The following is a 9,336-nucleotide window of genomic DNA, read 5'->3' as shown; positions in this document are numbered from 1 at the left end:
TTCATCCATTAAAGCCACCTTGGTTGTTGTTTTTTTTTTTTTTTTCTCTTTTTTTTTTGCCACCTTGGTCTTGATGCTGTTTCTTGGAACAGGTCTCAGGACTTTGCATAAGCTGTCTTTTCTGTGCAGACATTTCTATTCATAGTTATCCATATGGCTTAGTCCTATACTTCCTTCAGATTTGTGCTCAAATATCAAAAAGGTCTAATTTGAGTATCACAATATCTTTAGATCCTAACATTTCTTTTTTTTTAAGATTTTATTTATTTATTCATGAGAGACACAGAGAGAGAGAGAAAGAGAGAGAGAGAGGCAGAGACACAGGCAGAGGGAGAAGCAGGCTCCTTGCAGGGAGCCCAGTGTGGGACTCGATCCCCGGGGCTCCTGGGTCATGCCCTGAGCCAAAGGCAGATGTCCAACTGCTGAGCCACCCAGGTGTCCCGGACTCTAACACTTCATAAATGAAAATGTACCAAATAGAAAGAGTCCAGAAAGCTTTGAAAAAGACAAATAATATGAGACTTAGAAAAAAAATGAATACCTTAAGAAAACATGAAGAAATGAAGAAGAAAGAAAGAAGAAAGAAAGAAAGAAAGAAAGAAAGAAAGAAAGAAAGAAAGAAAGAAAACATGTATGTATGCTCCTTGTCTTCTTTTAGTTTTTCTTGTCCCTTCAAGAAACTGGGACCCTATATCTCATGTACTTATAAGAGGAAAACTTTAAAGGCAATTGGATCTAAGCTTCAGGCTAATACTAATTCCTGGGAAACCAGACTTTAAATGAAGTTCACTGTGCAGGTTGGGTACTGTGAAGAGGAAGGTGATAATTTAAATTCTAACAAAATTTGTCTCACCCTAATTGCAGTGAGTTTCTGAATCCAATGTGATCATTTTTTTCAATTCCTGAGTGTAAAAGTAGAATGAGATGTTTGGTACATAGTAGCATTCCCATATTGGCAACTTAACTTTTGGAGTCTAGTCAATTTGTGACAGGAAGGATATATTCATGCTCATAACAATGAAAAGAACAAAATGTTATTTTCCATCCCTGGGGAATTAAAGATTTTTGCAAACATCAAAAACTTGAAAATGCCAGCCCTGTGATTCATAGTCTATCCCTATTCTTTTTACTACTTTAATTACTGTAAAATACTAATAAATCTTTAATAATCAATTAGTAAACTTACTGAATAAGTCCAACAGTGCCTGCTATCTAGATATATTCTGCTCATTAGAACATGCAAATATATACCTTGGCACCTGGTATGCTTTTATTGATCTAGGAATTACATTTTCAATGGAACACAAATTAAAACAGAGTAGATTGCTTTCACCTGGAAGGAACTGCCTCTGAGATATTGTGCTTCTGGCATATTTCAGCCCTCTAGTTCTGTGCCATAATATAGTTTTCAGGCCCATTATCTGATTTACCATCTTGTAGGATGTAGTATTAGTCCACGATATTGTTGATGTCATGTTGATCAAACCTGAAGTTATAACTCAATAATAGCATCAACAGAAATTTATAATTTATATATTTAATATACTCAGTTAATTCTTAGTATAAACCCTATGAAAGGATTAATATTATATTCTTAATTGTCTTTGAGGGGAAAGTGTCACGGGGCTAGATGCCCCTAGTTATAGCTAAGAAGGAGCTGAGTGGGATTCTGCCCCAGGCAGTCTGATGTCAAGCTGGACATTTATTCACTATGAATAACTAATAGTGAAGGCAGGGTTAGCAAATTCCCGTTAGGCCATAATCAAAACGCACATGAAGAAAAGGGAAAATATATTTCTTAAAAATGTTAAGTATTCTCAATGGTCTTGAGTATGTGTACTGGTTTTCTGTTGCTATGAACACATACCTGAAAGCTTAAAACAAGGCAAACTTATCATCTGACAATTTCCCTGAGTGGAGAGTCTAGGAACAGCTTTTCTGGATCTTCCTCTTAGCATCCTACAGGTTGAAATGAAAGAGGCTAGACAGTTCTGTGATTCCTGTCTAAGGTTCAGGGTCTTCTTCTGAGCTCACAGTTTTTCAGCAGAAGTTGTCTTTTATAGCTGTATGATTGATGTCCCTGTTTTCTTGCTAAATGTCAGTCAGTTACCATTACTAGAGCCTAGAGCTCACCTACAATTCTTTGCCCCATGCCCCCCAACCTGGCTATTGTTTTCCTTCAGGCCAGCACATGAATATCAGCATTCAGCTAAGAAAAATACTCTAGTTTTATTTTATAATTTTATTTTTTTTTCCTTTTTACCTTTGACCCTCTTGTAGTTTTATTTTATTTTATTTTATTTGGTTTTTTTTTAGATTTTACTTATTCATGAGAGACACAAAGAGAAAGAGGCAGAGACACAGACAGAGGGAGGAGCAGACTCCATGCAGGGAGCCTGATGCGGGACTGGATCCTGGGACTCCAGGATCACACCCTGGGCTGAAGGCAGGTGCTCAACTGCTGAGCCACCCAGGGATCCCGAAAGGATTTTATTTATTTATTTATTTATTTTTAAGTAGGCTCCATGCCCAACGTGGGGCTTGAACTCATTACTCTGATATTAAGAGTCACATGGTCTGTTGACTGAGCCAGCCATGCGCCATTGACCCTCTTATAGTTTTAAATGACTCTCCTGAGTAGGTTTGGCCTGCCCTTTTGACATATAATAGTAGTGAGATCTCCTCTTCACAAGTTCCATCCATACTAAGGGGGATAGATCATATAGGGTATGTACATAACTTGTGGGAATTCTCATGTTTGCATTGTTCCTCTAAATTGAAGCTTGTGTTGTTCCTTAAACCCACATCCAGAAAAATTGTCCTACTCTGTACTCCTGTTATTTGAAAATCTTTCTCTATTTTCTAGAGTTCAGAGGAAAAGAAAACAATTGAGCTGGTCAAGACTAAAGAGTCAGCAGGTCTACCATTCTTTCTTCATAACCTAACAGATCAGTGCTGATAGAAATGTTAATGGCAGATCGGTATCATGTAGGAGTCAATTATAAGATTATGATAACAGGTAATCCTCAAATACGGACTTTTAAAAAAATGTTTCTTAATAAATATTCTAATTTTTTAAAACTATTCTAATTTTAAAAAACAAAAAAAAAAACAAAAAAAAGTAAAAATAATACTTGCACTTCAGGGAATATTGAACCTACTGACCTTGGACACCCAGGTGCCTCATGTTCTCAATACTTTTTGATCTGCCTAAGTATACATGGGGGCATGACCAGAAGTGTTCCACCATTATGTGCCAATGTATATATGAAAATCCTTGGCAGGTCCTGAAGGTACAAGTGAGTTATATGAGTAGGTTTATCACACTCTGAGTATACTATCTCTTCTCATAGGACCTCCCCACTCCTCAAACTCAAACTACAAAGAATAACTAATAACTGTATGAGAAAAAATTAAAAATTATAAGTATAAAACATAGTATATAAATGTTTTATCTTGTAAGTTGTCAATACTCAGAAATAGATGACTTTGACATTCTCTCTTAGAAGTGGCCCTAACCATGAGTAAAAAATGGAAAATTCTCATAAGAAGTAGAATTTTGAATTGACGTTCACTAGGTTTAAATGGACTGATGTCTGGAAGAAGAATCTATGTTGATTTTGGGTTTGATTGGATAACTTGAAGAGAAAAGGATTAAATAATTGGTCAGTAAAGACAATATGGATAGATCTCATAAATAATTTAATGAACTAAAGAAGCCAGGAACGACGGCAATGATGACAATGACGATGAAAAGAAAAAAGAAAAGAAAAGGGAAGAGAAGAGAAAAGAGAAGAGAAGAGGAAAAACAAAAATAGCCAAATTACTGAAACAGTTCAAATGTCCATCAGCTGATGAAGGAAAAGAGGGAAATCTTGTATTTGCAATGACCTGGATAGAGCCAGAGAGTATTATGTTAAGTAAAATAAGTCATACCAAGACGAACACCATATGATTTCACTCATATGTGGAATTTAAGAAACAAAATGAACAAAGAGGGAAAAAAGAAAGGAGGGGGGCAAACTAAGAAACAGACTCTTAACTATAGAGAACAAGCTGATGATCACCAGATGGGAGGTTGGTTGAGGGGATGGCTAAACTAGGTGACAAGAATTAAGGAATGCACTTGCTGTAATGAGCACCAGGTGATGTATAGGAGTATTGAATCACACTATATTGTACACCTGAAACTAATATTATACTGTAACTAACTGGAATTTAAATAAAATCTTAAAAAATGTAAAAATTTTAAAAGTCTATTTGATTATATTCATAGAATATTCAAAACCACATAAAACTAATCTATGGCAATAGAAATCAGGAAGGTTGCTACTCTTGTGGGTATTGAAACCAGAAGAAAGTATATTGGGCCTTCTGAAGAATGTGTAATGTTTTATTTTATAATCTCACTGCTGCTTGTACAGAAGTGCCCAGTTTGTGAAAATTCATTGAGCTGTGCCCAGATGGTTTGTGTACTTTTATGAATGTAGGCTATTATCAAATAAAAAGCCAAACAATTTCAGTAAATAATTAATCTCAAGAAATTTTTTGGAAGAAGCCTATAGTTGGACCTCTAGGAGTGGGCCTAGAATGGGAAATACATTTGTTCCTACTGTAGAAAAATATCTTCATAATCAAGTGTACCGGATAACCGATTTTTTAGAGTATCAGCTATCTTCTTTCTCATGTAGACCACAATTTGCATAATGAGCTTACGATTAAAATGTTCATAGTGGCAGGAAGAAACCTTAAAAAATAGTTTTCCTCCTCTCAAGGTAATATAGCCACAGACACTTATGAATGTAAAGTTGCCAACAAAAATAATTAAATTTTACTCCTTAATATGTCTCTACACTTCAGGTGAACAGCCAACTACGTGGTGGCTTCAAGTGCTTACATTAGAATCCTTTCAGATCTGGGGTTGGGGGGAAGATTTTTTTTTTAATCAGACAGAAACTTACTGTAGATGTCTATTTTATTTTTAGACTATAAGCATGCTTGCTTAGGAACCTCCAGCCTTGGACTAACTAAATGCTTCAAAAATTATCATTCTATTCCACAAGCACTGTCTCCAACTGAAATAAAATAATATTTTGAAACCATTCATTCTGCTACTCCAATGACAGAAGCAACTGGCTTTATTAAAAAATGAATGCAGATGCAGCTGTAGTTCCAGGAGAGACAACACCCCATGAGGTGAAGTTGGCTTTTCTGCACAATGTTGTTTACAATCTAAACCCATGAAAAATATATGTTGCTTTCCTGTCCTTACCCAGAATGCTAAGTCTATGAACAGATTAACCTAGAAAATAAGAGTTAGAAGAAGGTTTTGTTACCGCTCATTCTTATATGTAATATTACACCTCAAAATCTTTTTTTTTTTTTTTTTGCACTTAGGATGATGGCCTTTGGTCTTATATATATATATATATATATATATATATATATATATGGAAGATAGATATATATATATATATATAGGCCTCTGGTCTTCCATATATATTTTTTTTAATATAGCAAAATGATATTTCTACAAGCCTGTCTTTCAATTTTCTTGCAATGGAACAGGGTTACATGTTTTACTAGAATGAATGACCCGATAAGGAGCAGTGGAGATTTTGCTACAGAAATATGGGTGGATCCAAGTAATACTGTGGAATGTTTCTATGTAATAACAGGCCTAATAATAAATATTAAATAAGACAACGTAATAGGATCCACAGAGGATCCAATAACAAGGGATGGATAACTTAGTTCCATTTACAAGATTCAAAAAATAAGGAAATATCCTGAGAATACTCTGACGAAGATGAAATTATATGAAGTAGAAATTTTTAAAAAATCAGTGACAAGTTTACTTTGCATAGCCATTTGTAGCATTGCTTACTCTTTCACATGTATTTCCTTTCTTTTGTTTTTGTCCACTATTATACACAAAGTGCGTTGGTTGATTTTGTCCATAGGCCACAGAATATTGAGATGCTATAATGACAGAGCAAACCAAAAAATATACATAACCCAAAGAACATGTACATCATCTTTGGAAGGATTAACCAAAAATCGTTTTTGGTTTTTTCCTACTGTAAATGGAAAAAGATTGTTTTTAATTGAGACACACTATGTAAAACAGGAACATTTTAGGAATTGTATTTATAGAAAAAGGAGTGGGTTACTACTTGCCTAAGACTTTGGACAGGTAGGGTATGTAAGATAATTTCTTTTGTTTTTGCCTTATTACACCTTCTTTTCCTGGGAGCAGATCCCAATCTCTATGACAACAGGTAGAGACAGTATGTGATGCAAATTGGCTCAATCAAAATATCTCCTGCCCCTGACACTCAGATAATCTACACTTCTGTGAACATTAATCTATAATACAGAGGCTGAAGATTTATTAAATTACATTATTTTCAGGCTTCATCCTGGTGAGACTGTCCCAAACTTCTGCTGGCATTCCCAGTGTTGCCTTGAGCTATCTTTCCTCCGCCTTGTATGTTTAGCTTTACCTATTTCACTATCCTTTATATAAATCCTCTTTCCTTTGCTTAAGTCAGCTGGATCTTTCTTTGGTTTTTGTTAATCTCAGAAACCAAAAGCCTAAGTGCTGCTAACTTAGAGCAACATCCACAGATATTTGACTTTAACATTTTAATCAAGACATTTACCAGCTTTTAGTTTGTCAAGCATTTAAGAAGACAAAAGAATTCTCAGATACACAAGTCTCACTGAAAGTTATTTTCTGTTTCTGTTTCATATGAAGATAAGTCAAAGTTTGATGTAACTGATAGTGGTCATTTTACTGAGGAAAGTTTGGTCATCGACATTAGAAACTATTTAAAAGACTGAAATAAGCAGCTATGGTTTACATAAAAACTACAGTTCTAGTACAGGAACTATAGTTATTGAGTAAAAGCTATTTTACTACTAGCTTTCCATGAACCTGGAGCAGTCATTAGAAAAAATAGAGTGACAATTTTAATTGAATGCTCTAAATGCCAAGGTGAAAGTATCATTAATATTGCCATGATAGACAAATGATGGAGTACTTTGCACAAATTCTTACTTAGGGGTAAAAAAAGTCTTTCTAAAGGCCCAGGGCAGTTACAGGTATACAAGGGGTACTTAATATATATGTTTCTAAGTGTGTGAATGAAAGTGTTAATACAAATTGAACCTTGAAGGATTTTGTTCAGTTAGACATAATAAAAAAATGCCTTAAATAAAAGATTAATAAGATTATCTAAGGAAAGTTAGATAAAAAAGAAAATATAAATTTAGAATAATAAAATTGGGAAAACAGTCATTGGTAATTCAATAAAAAATAGATATCTTTAAAAATATGATTATACCATCTTTTCCTCTCTCCAAATATTCACTAAGAAGAAGGGAAAGGATTTCATGTTATAAAATAGTAAAGACAATTGACAGATATTTAGGAAAATGTTCCATGTTCTCTGATGTTCTATTAATGTAAGAACAAGAAAATGCAAATGAAGCCAACAATTAGATGCCATTTTAAAAGCTTTTTTAAAAAAAAGTCCCACATGATGGTAATGAAAAGACAACATTCCTTTCCAAAGGGTTTTAGAAAATTATGAATCTTTTTTCATTCCCTTCCTCTAGACTTCTAAGCAGTATCTAAGTGCAATTCATTCTGTTTTCCAAAGTTCCTTTCCAATCTCTACTCCTTTCCACTGCCCATAGTTGCCACTTCAGCTTAGTTTATTTAACATCCTAGCTACCTAAATTTCCACAATTACCTTGTATTTTGTCCTTCAGCCTCCAGTCTTAGTCCCCTTGATACATTCTCCTCCTTCAGCTACAAAGCAAATTTGCTCCTGTTGTTCCTCTGACATTGTAAAAGCATCTTTTTTGTTCTTACTTAAAATCAAACTGATTAATATGTTTTTTACTCATTTCATTTACTTTTGTGCTCCTGTTCAATTACTCATTTCTTCATTTTTCCCCTTTCCTCATCCTTCCACACCATCTTCCATTCTGTAACTACCAACTCTAAGTTTCAGGCAGCTCAACTTTCATCCCCCCCATGTTCTCACTTACCTCTCTTGACCTTGGCCCAGATTTCTTTACCCAAAACATGCTTCCTTTAATCTGACTAATCTCTTTGCATCTTAGACATAGATTCAGTTTTGATATCAATCAATTACTCATTATTACGATTAGTTTCTTTCCAGTTAATTCCTGTGGAAATCTATTACAGCTCTGCATTTGGTTTCATTTAACCCAAATCAAATGTAAAATTTAAAAATGCATTAAAGTTTACTTGTCTTAAATCTATTTAAAAATGAATTTTTTAACCCACTTTATAGTTTTTATTTTATGTTTTCCTTTGATGATTTCTCTACAAATTTAATGTATCTGTACAGTCCACATTATCATCTCTGTTGTTTTTTTGTCTTCTTAGGATTTTTCTTTAATTAAAGACATTTTTTGAAAATTTAAATAATTTCTTCTAGTGCATAAGCAATTTTATCAGGTCATATCCTGAAAATGTCAAATATTTATATTTTTGATGTGATATTTACAACAGAAATATCTTAGTAAGAAAAACTTTGTGCCCTTTTTATGGTATATGTTGAAAAGAGACATTTCATGAGCATCAACCTTTTTCCCCAAATATATTGAAAAGATCAAGAACATACTGACAGTACATTTTGTTGGTATGTATAGAAATAGGTGACATAATATCACAATGTAAAATTTTATCTATTTTACTATTTTCCCCATTGGATAGAATATCACTGGTTTTACCCTAATATTATTCAGATTAACCATTAATGAAAAGTATCCACAAAAAAGACTGCAATAGAACACTATCCACATATAATCTAATATACATAATTGTCTTCCCCTTTTTAATTAATTAATTAATTAATTAAAGATTTTATTTATTTATTCATGAGACACAGAGAGAGAGAGAGGCAGAGACATAGGCAGAGAGAGAGGCAGGCTCCATACTGGGAGCCCGATGTGAGACTTGATCCAGTCCCCCGGGATCACAACCCAAGCCACAGACACATGCTCAACCACTGAGCTACCCAGGTACCCCAGGAACTGAGCTTTTAAAGAATGTGAAATTTCTTCTGAAATGTTCTATAAAGAATACTATTCATTGAATTTTCCTCAGAGAGATACCTATATTATACTTTCATTGAGAGGAATTTTAAATGCAAAAAAAAAATGTTTAAATAAAAAGCAAACGGAAATACATGGTAAGATTCCATTCAGATTTAAAATGTTAGGTATCAGATAGTAATCCTCTGACTCAGGATCCATTAGGTAACCTGGATGTGAGGGGTGAAGACATTTAAGATT

The sequence above is a fragment of the Canis lupus genome, chromosome 20 (assembly GCF_048164855.1).
Source record: "Canis lupus baileyi chromosome 20, mCanLup2.hap1, whole genome shotgun sequence".
Taxonomy (NCBI): domain Eukaryota; kingdom Metazoa; phylum Chordata; class Mammalia; order Carnivora; family Canidae; genus Canis; species Canis lupus.
Note: the sequence above shows the minus strand (reverse complement) of the source record.